The 12,838-nt window shown below is 36.8% G+C and overlaps 1 pseudogene; it reads left to right on the top strand.

Moving 5' to 3' along the window:
• The first annotated feature begins 10,852 nt into the window (after positions 1 to 10,852).
• Positions 10,853 to 12,838, top strand: part of LOC141827133 (AP2-like ethylene-responsive transcription factor ANT) — a 2,111-nt pseudogene continuing 125 nt past the window's right edge.

Raw genomic sequence — 12,838 nt, 5'->3', positions numbered from 1 at the left:
ATTGTTAATTTTTTTTCAAAAAAAGTTACTTAATCTTCCATTCAAGTAATTAAGCAGTGTGGTATGCTCTATAAGATTCTCATGTTTGTAAATTGACGCCTCCATAATTATGATGTTACACTTATCCATAAATGTTGATGGTGCCAAATTAAATTTTAATGCAAATTGTCGATTATGGGCGACAAATCCTCGCAACGATCCATTTGAAATGGACACGATGCCCACACTCAATACGCATTTCAATCGATCGATATAATTTAGGATCACGTCACAATTACACACTCAGTACGATAATATCTCCATTAATTGCAAGGATCTAAAGCTTCAGATGCAATTCTTTAAAAAAATATATAAAAATATATTGGCAATAGACAAGTAACTGTTGATTATGCACCACCTTGTTGGCGTTGTCGAAGCGTACAAATTTTCTCTTCCTTTGGCACAACACGAACTGCACACCTCCTACAATCATTGGGCGACTTATAGCCACTTGTCATCTGCAACTTAACCCATCCAAATTTTTAATGCACAATTCTTACCCACTTTGAAACGTGGCGTGGAAGGATATTCACATCTTTTCATGCCCTTTATTTTATTTTCGTTCCTTCAAACTGTTGCTCGTGACAATTATATTGGCATCTCCCAACATCCTCTTTAGTTAGTCACTTTCTTCCCAGAGTCCCCGCCCTCAATTCGCTCGCCAACATTTTTGCTCATATCGGCCCCAATCTACTACCTCCGGTTCAATGGATTGTCAAAATCAACAGAAATAACCGAAACAAAACTCGTCAAAACTTGCTTTCTCAGTAGATAACGGTCCAGTTCTTATAAATCTTTGCTTTTCAACGTGTCGAGGAATATATAAAGGCGAGCGAATGGTAGGACTTTTTTGTTTTTTGATTTATTTTTATTTTTAAAAAAAAATTGAATAGCGTAAATAAAAGATGGAGGATGTGCAATTATTAAAGCTGATGGCAATTCCGATATCGATGCGCGGCCGACGTGGACCACTCACTGGCCTCCGCCGACAGCCCCGGGCCCGCGTCCACGTGCCCTGTGGTCCGGTCGTGGTCCACCCACCCAGCGCCACCACCACAAGTCCACACTTGGGGGCTCGCCGGTGGCCGCCACCGCTTGACTCGTTTTTTGGCAGCTGTGCTGCTCCGGCGGCATTAGGACATCGATCGGGCCCGCCGTCTTGTCGTGTTCCATTCCAGTAGTTAACTTTGGCCTCTTTTAACTCCGCCGAGATGAGATGCTCATGGCGTTGTCCGATTCCAGCGTGTCATCTTCTTCCCTGTGCTGTCCCTTTTTAACTTGTCCTCTCCGCAACTGGGTGCGTTGGAATATAATTAACGTTGAACTCATACACTCACCGACCGTAATTTGCATGGCACGAGCGACAGCTACGGATACCTGTTAACAGGGGAAGGGAAGGATTAAGGATCTAATCGATCGGCCATGATCATGATCACGCAGCATTCACTCTGTCGCCGTCACGTAGTTTTCTTCTTTTCACCACTGATCAAGCTGCATGGGCTCAGAGAGTGGGCATTGGTTTAATGCGGTAGATGAAAGAAAGGCAGGGACCAAATGAAGGCTCAGGTGATGGGGATGGCTACGTGCATATACGATCAGTTAGTGGATCCCACCGGGTGGGGTGGGTGGAGGAGGATCCACTGCGGTGGTCCGGCGACGACCCCACGGCGGCGAGGAGGACAGCGACGTCGGCCACGGTCGGGATACGAGCTCTCTGACAGAAATTCGACTGACTGTCAAATCGACGGCTGCTGCGGCCAATCCGGTGATCGTAAAAGGATGAGGGTGCAGTGCAAGTTGCAAATATGATTGGCCGGAAGGTGGCAGAGATTGAACTTTATAGCTTTAAAGGGTTGGGACCGAGATTGTCGCAGCTGTGAATTGAAAGAGAATCTATTTAGTTACTACAGTGCTGGATAGCGTGGACATGATGGCATCATTAGAGTGTGGTGGTGTTCGAGGAAAACAACCATCTTTGCTTGGAATTATTGGGGAGGCAAAATGGCAAATCAGCTGAGACTTTTGCAGCCTTGCATGGGTTATTAGTAAATGGAATTGAAATCCGTGATCTATTAATCAGTAGACTAATCAACTGAAACTTTTTTTTTATTTCTTAATCACTATCGATTATTTTTCTCACTGTCAATAAAAGAGATGGAATTATGTTTGTCAAGAAAGAGATAGAATCGGCCGGCTGGATGATTTGAGGGAGCCCATCAAAATCCCAACCCAAACCAACAACATGTGAACGTACTGTCGGTCTATCTGCTCATTCATTTTAATTTTTGAGCTATGCGTGGATATGTGAATAAATTTTGTAATGCACTTGATAATTTAATTTAATTTTGAATTATTTAAAATTGCTAAAGATATTAATTTTTATAATTTATTAAAATATTAAAAATATTATTTAGTCTTTAAAAAAATTAGTTATGTTTTATTAGGATGATGATGATTTTATTAATTGGTAATGTTATTAAATTATAAAAGGAGTTAAAGATGATGATTTTTTGAATTAATATAATTTTTTTATTTATTTATTTTTTGTGGGAATATAAAATTCTTGTAAGTGAAAATTATATTTTTTATTTATTTACGTAATTTAGATAGCCAACTCATTAATTCTAAAGGTGATATCTACATATTTAGAGTTGTATTCTCATGAAAAAAAATTAATCCGTAGTATATCATAATTAAAAATCGATGAATGAATATGTGAGTAGTTATGAAATTATTTTATCGTTGCATTAGCAGACAGTTGCTTTGTTCTACTTCGCTGTTCGCCTAGTGCTTAATTTACTTGTGTAGGCGGACACTCTGGGTTCATTTCACTACGATGCACGAGCTCACTCGCGGTTACCCCGTAGGTCAATTAATTTAATAAGAAATTTAAAATAAAAAAAAAGTAAAGAATGGAAAAATATATATAAAATTAAAAATGATTGGCTGACCAGTATGTTTAAATAATTTTTAAGTCGTAACCATTTTGAGGATAGGCAGGTAATTTTAAGAGGGCTTTAATTTTTTTTTGTTTAAAAAAAACGCTTTGAGCCCATTATCTGCTGTACCCGGCCCGACCGCCTTTCATCGGTGGCTTATGTCGGATTCGAAGACCAGATCCATTTGGTCTCTCTACTTGATCCAATTAGCAGGCCTTCATGGTTGCCAATCTTAACAGACTCGGTACGTAAAGAGAAAAAATAAAAATAACAAGATCTTGATAATCGTATAACTAGGTACTGCTCCAGTTTTGCATGACCATGCTCAGTCAAATCCACGAACCTGAGCGCTGAGTAGAGCTCAGCTGTCCAAGCACTGTTCTATCTCTCACTTTATCTATTGTGAGTTGTCACACACAGAAACAGAAACCAGAAACTAAACAATACCTGAGGGCGTAAAAAGCACACTCGTGTAGTGAATTGACAGGGTAGCCTTTAGCACGTCGCGACGGGGAGATTCTCTCCGCATCCAGAATGAGTTCGAGAGGATATATAGGTCGGCAGCTATGGATGATAGCAGCCATTAATCTGTCAATCCAGCCTGGAATTGACTGACCTGTTAAGGTCAACCGTCTATTCATATCATCTAACGATGCTACCATATGTGCAATGGAAACTCTTCCCGTCTTTATTTTCGGTTTAATTTCAATATTAATTTCTTATTCGCTATGTAAGCCATTCGGGCCATCATGTTTGCTAGGACAAGTCGTGGCTTACAGGCTCACAATGCCTCGCCATGAAGAGTGAATTTAGTGTTATATATTATTATTATTATTTATTATTATTATCAATACGTAAGGGTCTAATGAGGAGCATTAGCACAAATTAAAATTTTTTAAAATATAAATATTATAACAACATAATAATAATAACAAAAAAATTAGTAAATGGTTAAAAAATTAATAGAATGGAATTAAAAATTGAGAAAATGTATATTGATTTGATAGATAAAAATAGTGAATTGTTTGGATAAGAGACGACGAGGAGTGAGATTGAGGTGACATTGATTGTAAGATTTTAAAAGTATTTTTATTTTTTTAGATCAATTTGATAATTTAAGACTTAATTTAACTAAAATGTCCTTTCAAAAATTATTAGTTGGTTTGGCGGTTTTAAATAGTGAGTTAATTTGTTTGAACCCTGCCCTCAAACCTAGGGCCTAGCCTGACTCACAAGATAGGCTGGGCCTGGCCCGACCTTTGGCAGATAGTGCTTACTAGCCATTGTTACTGCTCCGATTCAATGTATAAACTGGTTAACAATGTTATTCCCTTCTCAATCTTATTAGTCATTCTATTGGGTCAGTTATGTTAAATGCTAAGCTGATTAGAACTTAGTTACATGAATTCCAAGTACTGTTGATTTAACGTGTCTTTAATATCATTTGTTAACAATAAGGGATGCTTCGACAAGGTAGCTCTTTTTCTACTTTGTTAGCATGGCTTTTACATATTTATGCTCATTTAAGACACGTATTCAGAAAAAGAATTATAAATGACCACGTGTGATACTTCGGTTTCCATTAATCGATGATCCCTCTCATAATTTTTCTTCAGCAAAAACAAAATGCATCAGAAGGTGCTCTCTGTGTCAAGGCATCTACTGCTATTGTAATCCTTGTGCCATGTGTGCCTCCAGTGCCAAAAGTATTTTGAGGTCTTAAGAAGAAAACTATTTTGGATTATTTTGTAATAGCAAATGGTAGAATAGATTCATTAGGTAGGAAAGAATACCTATTTAAGGCGGTAAACAAGCTAAACTGAGTCAAATTTGAAGGTGTTCAAACTTAATTAATAAGATAATCGAGCCAAGTCAAATTTAAAATAAATCATATTGAAATGATTGTTTAAATTTGGTTTAATTTCTTTTTTATGAACTTGAGATTGGATCAAACTTAACTTAAATTTGATTCGTTTAGATGTTATCAAACTTTCAATTCAAATTTATTTAATTGTTTAAAATTTTTATATTTTAAATTTATTTTTGTTGATTATTGAACTTGATAATATAACTTATTTATTCATTTTGAATTTTTTAATTTATTTAACATGTTGATAAGAGTTTTATTGATGAATATAATTTACGAATATTGTTTACATGAACATTAACGAACTAAATACATATATGTTTAAATTTATTTGTTTAATTTAATGAGTTATTTAAACTTATTTATTTATTTAATTTTGTATGTGTTGAATGAACATAAATAAGTTCTCGGACATCAAACTTTATTAATGAACTTTCAATCCATCTAACTAGCGCTACCTATTTGGCCTTTATACAGAATTTGATTTTGGGTAGGAGAGTTATAGCGGCTCTAAACTTTGACTTCCAGCTTAATATCTCCATTTATTTCGTGTATTTACCAACCAAACAAGAGATTTAATTATAGCGTCTCTAAACTTGCTTTTAGGGTATATTTAAATTGGTTACGACGGAGCAGAATTGCTAAAGTAGACAAGGATTGAATTTTAAAGACCGTTGGAATGACGGATTATATTTTTTACTAAAGATATAGTAATTAAGACAAAGTTTGGAATTAATTTATTTGTATTTAATAAGCATTATCAAAGAAAAACACAATTTGAAGTAAGTGCACTATCTGAAAGTAGTTTATTGTTTTGTTTGAATTTTTAAAAAAAAAGGATGATGGGCATCTGGGTTGGCCACTGCGTACGTTTCCCGATTTACCTTGGTGGCCGGTGGGAAATTTCCGTGGGATCGAACCGATCACCCCCAGAGATTGAGTCAATGCGACTAACTAGGATTATCATTTTTTTTATTGTTTTGTAATTCAAATCTCAAAATGATCAATCTTACACTGATAGTGTTTGATAAAACTATGTTAAGAAAGTATTTAATAATTTATTCGGCCAATTATTAATTAAAACATCTTTAAGGTGTGGTAATTATTAAAACCTTAGAGCATTATATTTTTAAAAAACTATTAAATGTCGGGCATGTTTCGATTTGCATATTATATTATTATTATTATTATTTATATTCAGTATTAGAAACTAATTATTCACCATCCTAAAAAATATTTTAATTTGATGTAAAGGTTATAAATATCGAAGACATTTGTTTTAATTAAATAAAAATACTTATAAGTTGATATGAAATATGTAAACTAAATAAAAATATTTACTTTAACTAAATGAAATTAAATATCTAATCAAAATAAATTAAACACACAAACTAAAAGAATTATACATGAAAAGATGTCATCTGATCGAATTAAATAATTACACCAGATTAGAGCAAATAAAAAACATCTATTAAAATCAAATGATTAAATTGAAAATACATAATATATAACGAGAAAATGCATGTCATACAAGACAAACTTCACCGGATTTCTTACCCCGGACGGTATAGTGACTTGGTACAGATAATATTAATTTTATTGATTGACTATGGATCGAAAATCAATCTTCTAAAATTTATTAATTCAGAAGAATATTTAAAAATAAAAAAATAAATAACATCGTTGAAAATATTATTAAATAAAAAATTTCTCTTTTAATATTAACTAGATAATGATTTATTTAGACTCAAAATACTAACTTGTAAAAAAAAGAAAAAAACTTAATAGAGGGTAAAAATCTTAATAGACTCTAAATAAAAAAAATAAAATTTTAAGACTACTCTAAATACTAAAAACCCTAAAAATAAAAATTATTAACAATAATAATTAAAATCTTTAGATACTTTTGCATCATACTCGTTGTCCTATGTTGAAGAAACTCGTCCTCAAATTTAAAATAGTATTAGGTGGTCGTCAAGAAGGAAAATCAACTGATATCAATTCGTCAAAATCCATTATCAACTCCATCATCATTGCGTCTGCTACTATTGCGTCCACTATTTATCGTATCTTCCAGATAGGGGAAATGGCCTGTTCCTAAGCTCCTTGATCACTGTAATCACTCGTGACCACTAGCTCGAGCTCCGCATACAGTGACACACAACGAGTGCCGCCACCGCGAATGCGATTGCAGCGCTCTCCATCGCGCATGCGATTGCAACGCTCACCACCGTCTTTATCACTACTACCTTCCCCATGATTACTGAGTTGGTCCTAGCAGATCCGACGAGTCACTGTCCACCTCCCAAGCAACCCAATGACCAAGGCTCGAAGCTCTGCCTTCCAAGATTCTTCCGTAGGATGTCAAAAAAGAAATTGGAGTTGCTACAATAACTGAAGCTATAAAATTAGTTGACATAGAATTTGAGAAAAAAGATAGACAAAACATATATACTAAAGAGGGGATATTGTTAAAAAGATAACTAGCTTACCTTGATTTTCTTTGTCCATAAAAATGTTTTCATTCAAATCACAATCATCTTCTATTTCTTTAGTTCTATTAGTTGAAACCTCTGTTTGCATATGCTCATGTCTTTCTAATACAAATGAAGTATTTGTATTTTCTAAGTCTTTAGATAAATTTATTTGTTATAACATCATGTCTAATGAAGCTAAATCATCTGAATAGTCAACAAAGTTATGGATAAGATTTGGTGCTTTCTTTGAAGAAGAAGTCTCTTGTATTGTGGAAGCGCCGACGTCTCCGATAGCATTGGCAAGGGCTTGATTGAGCAACCGGCCAACATCTAATTTATTTGTTGTGGCATCATATCTATTGAAGCTAAATCATCTGAATGGTCAACAAAGTTATAAACAAAGTGTGGTGCTTTTTTTGAAGGAGAAACCTCCTGTATCATGGAAGCGTCAGTGTCTCCAGTAGCATTGACAAGGGTTTGATTGAGCAACGACCAATATCAACACCGAGACAAAGAATTGGATCACTGACTATTTCATTGACAACTTTATCATCGTTGTACACTGGATTATCAAATATTTCAATCTTGTCGTCATCTCCGTTGCTTCTTGTGATTGGACGATCGGAAGAGTAGGACTAGTCGTACTCGATATTGTCGAGGTCTGTATCTTCATGATTGTCTTTGCCGCCGTATGAGGAATCGGGGGGGGGGGGGGGGGGGGGGGGGGGGGGGGGGGGGGGGGGGGGGGGGGGGGGGGGGCGTATAGGCGCTGCAAAGTAGATGTTCTCTCGAAGTTGTAAGTGGCGGGACAATTGATCCTAAATCTCTCAAAATCAAATTTGCGCTTCGACATTCATCCTCAATTGAAAATTAAATTTTTTTCAAAAAGGGAATAAAGAAACTTACAACTTTTACAATCTTGCGCCGCTAGATGCTGGGATAACTTTGTGATTTGCCTTTATAGATCTTGATGTATTTCATTTCGAGTGCTACGATCACGGTGCGAGACTTCCTCAGCCGAAACTTGCATGCCACGATCACGGTCACGACCACGACGATAATCCATCAGATCTGAGAGCTCTGATACCAACTGATGTCGAACGGGATAGTGATTCTCTTACAGACAATATTGATTCTGTTGATCGACTACCAACGCTGAAAATTAATCTTCTAAAATATGTTAATTCAAAAAATTATTAAAAGATAAAGAAATAAATGACACTGTCAAAAATATTATTAAATAAAAAATTTCTCTTTTAACATTAACTGGACAATAATTTATATAAATTCAAAATCCTAATTGGTAAAAGAAAGAAAAATTCTTAATAGAAAATAAAATTTTTAACAAGTTCTAAATCTTAAAATTTCTAAACAAACTTAAAATAAAAAAAAAATAAAATAAAAAATTTCAAAATTACTCTAAATATTAAAAATCTTAAAAATAAAAATTAATAATAACAATGCATCAATTTCTATCTATTTGTCTATATTTTCTTAGTTTATTCTCGTCGTATTTTCGATCATAATTAAGCTTCAAAGTGAGTACATGCAGCGAATAAGCTTCTACTGGTTGATAATTTGTTTTGCAGCACATGCTTTTTAATTCAAACTAGAGACTTTAATGAAACAACGACTGTTTCTTCTCCTGCTTCTGATCTTTCTTTCCCAAAGCTGTCCCATTGTTTTTTCATGGTATGCTGAATATTTTGACTCAATCCTTTGGAAGAACGCAGATTTGAACAACGAAAGCAGGGGTAGAAAAAAAAAAGACACCTATGGACTTCACTTCACGATTGATGATGAGAGTGAGGTTGAGGAAGAGATGCATGAAATGATCCGGACACTGCTCCGAGTTAGGAGGCATCACACCGAGTAAAAGTGGTTGTAGGCTGATGCAGTTGGTGGACGCACTCATGATTACAATGATCAAAAAAGAGAGAGGAATAAGGATCTGAGTTCTGTACGTTGGAACTCACCCCATATTCTCCATATTGCCTCATTCCTTAATCTTCATTCTATCCCACATGCATGCTTTTTTGTTACCAAATCATTGTTGCTGGAAAATCTGTCTCTACGAAAGCTAGGCACACCTTCATGCACAGCAGATCAGAAAAGCCTTGATAGAAGCATGTGTAAATCTCCTTAGCCTGCTTGATACCATCACCATCTAACGTATACTCTAGGGCCCAAGAAGTCAATTAATTATGATATTCTGAGGAGATAGTTAGAACAAAACTGATTGCCGATTGCTCTATGCTATGAAATTTTTATATCTGACAACTTGCTTCAGGGTTCAATACTAATGACAACTAATATTCGTAAGCGGAGCCAGATGCTACCATTTAGTAATCTTAAAGGGCCCTTGCAATAGGCATCTTGTTTACTGGACAATGACTTTGATGATTAATACTGCCAGAAGCACGACAAGGATCCAACACTTTTAAGTAATTAATGGAAAAGAAAATCACTATCACAAGCATGATTATGTCACGCTACTAGGGCTATTGGATTAATTAGTTTCTTCTGAGCATAACCATGTTTCTTAAGAAAATATATCATATAGCTAGGGATCAAGTACATTTATGATCACCTATAAGAGACTTTTTGCTTTTTGTGCTTTTTTTCTCATCATTCCTGGAATATATCAAGCTTGTTATCAACTTCCACATATCCCACTTTGTCTGGGACCAGATGTTGACTACACGCAGCACTTAAAAATACGTATCAAGGAGTCCTTTCATCTCTAGCACTTGTCAAACATGTATAATGTAATGTTTGACATGTAAAAATACGATCTACTTAATGCTCTATCTATTTAATTTATTTAAGATAAATAATTAAATATGAACAGCAGCATAACCGTATATTTAGATCCCTGGATTGCACTGCAGATTATGGTAGACACTCCTATGAACCGGGCTAAAGTGACAGCTAGCTGGTTGGGCAGTTGTCCAATCTCCCCTGTCAATCCTTCTCATATACACTAGACCATGTAAGATGTGACCTTGTTTTAGCTACCATAGGACCTCCTCCTCATTCATAGCTAGCACGCAATTGGCCATTGAGAAAGGCAGCCTCTTCATGTCCTTCTTAATGGTTGCTGCGGAACCTACGTGTTACTTGTTGGCGTAATGCTAAGAGCATTCTCCCCGTCTTTCTTAACGATGGATTAATTTTACTATTTTAGCAAGGTTTAAGGATCTTAAGAAAAGCAGAGAGGTGGGGAAGAAAAGCTACAAGCATGATAACACAGATCCCTATGGAGTGCTGCAAGGTCTTGTATTGATCCAGATTTTTGGCTTAGTGGAGTTCCTTTTAGATTAAAAGGCCTTGTGGTTGTTGTAGTCTTCTCCTTCATTGCCTAGCTTTCTCCTGCAACAACACACACCTTGTGGAAGACGATGATGGCTGGGCTGTTTGTGTCATTGGTGAGAGGAAACTTGATCTCCGATGGCTTTGCATTTTTTGGTGATGTATGTGATGAGTGACCCTCCTCATTTTCATAGAGTGGTCAGTAGCGTTAGTTGAAGATGAAATCCATGAGCAATAGCGACTGGCTTGGCTTCTCTCTCTTCTCATATGAACATGGAGGTTGCTTTGGAGTCGCCACATCATCATCAGAATCATGAAAGCCATCGTCACTGCCAATCTCAACTGACCGCCACAGCTTGTGTCTCTTCTTCTGCAGTCTTCTTTCATTCTTCCACCGCTGAACTCTGCTATGGAGGGGAAGGAGAGGCCGCAGGGCTTTACTCTCAGTTGCCTGTCATGCCACTGAAATCTGATGCCTCTCTTGGCATCATGGAAGCCATCACCGGATCACAACACTCAGGTCTTTGTCGAAACTTTCAATTTCATTTGTTGGCTCCTTCCTGCTAAACACAAACTGAACATCGTTTCTAAAAATACTTACATATTCTTTTTCAATTTTCTTCTATTTGTTGAAGGAATCCTACCGCCTTCGCAGCAGAAACTTGAAGACTTCTTGGGAGGCGGACCCAACACGGGGGCCCATCATCACTACGGCAACTTTGAAAGGGAAGCAATCGCTTTGAGCTTGGACAGACTCTTCTACTACCAAAATTCACACGCTGAAAGTGCTCTACATGGCCACCAGATTCCAGTAGTGCAACACCATCAATTGTTCTTGCAACCTGAAGGGATGTGTGCCGGGCTACCAGAGCATGAGATGTTTCAGGGACCGCTGGAGGTGGGAGCCATGGTGGAAGAAGATGGCCTTCCGAGTCTCAAAAGTTCGGTGGCTAGAAGCTATAGCACTTGCAGCAATCAGCTGGATGAGGAAGGAAGAATTGGCTCTAGTTCTATTGATGCGGTTGGATTCGGGGAGTTGCAATCCTTGAGCTTGTCCATGAGCCCTGTATCTCAGTCAAGTTGCATCACGGCTCCACCACCTATTGCTTCTGCAACCGAGCGTATTTTTCCTGATCCGAATAAGAAGTTAAGGCCTGGGAAAGGATGCTTAAAGCAGACAGTCCATAGGAAGTCCATTGATACATTTGGGCAGAGAACCTCTCAGTATAGAGGTGTTACAAGGTCAATACTCGTTGGTGCATATCTTGTTTTTGTCCTGTGCATGCATGCTTGATCTTTTCTATTGTACGTTGCAAATCCTTTATTTTCTTCATCTTAAGGGTTTTTCATGCTTTCAGTTCATGTGACTTTCCATGCATCAGGCATAGATGGACTGGGAGATACGAAGCACATCTTTGGGATAATAGCTGCAAGAGAGAAGGTCAAACAAGAAAAGGCAGACAAGGTTAGCAGAACAAGAAAAATCCAATCTCTACATTATAAATGAAACAATAACATTCAATATTGCTGCCGAGATTTAAGTTTATTGATAACCTTCACTAACTTGGTATGTGATATTTTTATGAATGGGAATGCCACGATTATGCCCTCATACAGTGTATCTTGGTAGGTCTCCTGAACCCAACCCTTTGCTCCAGTTGTTTTCTCCATAATATTATCAGTAAGCATCGGTTTGGCTTCCTTCAGGAGGGTATGACACTGAGGAGAAAGCTGCCAGAGCTTATGATTTGGCCGCATTGAAGTACTGGGGACCATCAACACATATTAACTTCCCTGTATGATCCATCAATTTAAAGATCTTTTGTAAATATACATGGATTGCTAACACTGTTGCATACTTGGTGGGTTTGATGTGCAGTTGGAAAGTTATCAGGAAGAGCTGCATGAAATGAAAAACATGAGCAGGCAAGAGTATGTTGCCCACTTGAGAAGGTATATCCACTTAGATTTCTGTTCAATAGTTGTTTCCGATTTATTGTGTTCATAATTTTTTGAGGGCCAACAAATGGTTGCAGAAAAAGCAGTGGTTTCTCACGTGGGGCTTCGATTTACCGAGGAGTAACACGGTAATCTTTCATAAAAACCATTGTTCTTGAATTGGTTCCAGAATCTTGGAATTATTTTTTGGATTTTTCTATAGGCATCACCAACATGGAAGATGGCAAGCTCGAATTGGTAGAGTT

Source organism: Curcuma longa, chromosome 4 (assembly GCF_044706935.1).
Source record: "Curcuma longa cultivar G26 ecotype Majalengka, Jawa Barat chromosome 4, ITB_CL_G26_1.1, whole genome shotgun sequence".
Classification (NCBI taxonomy): Eukaryota; Viridiplantae; Streptophyta; class Magnoliopsida; order Zingiberales; family Zingiberaceae; genus Curcuma; species Curcuma longa.
Note: the sequence above shows the minus strand (reverse complement) of the source record. Positions and strands in the feature narration are given on the sequence as shown.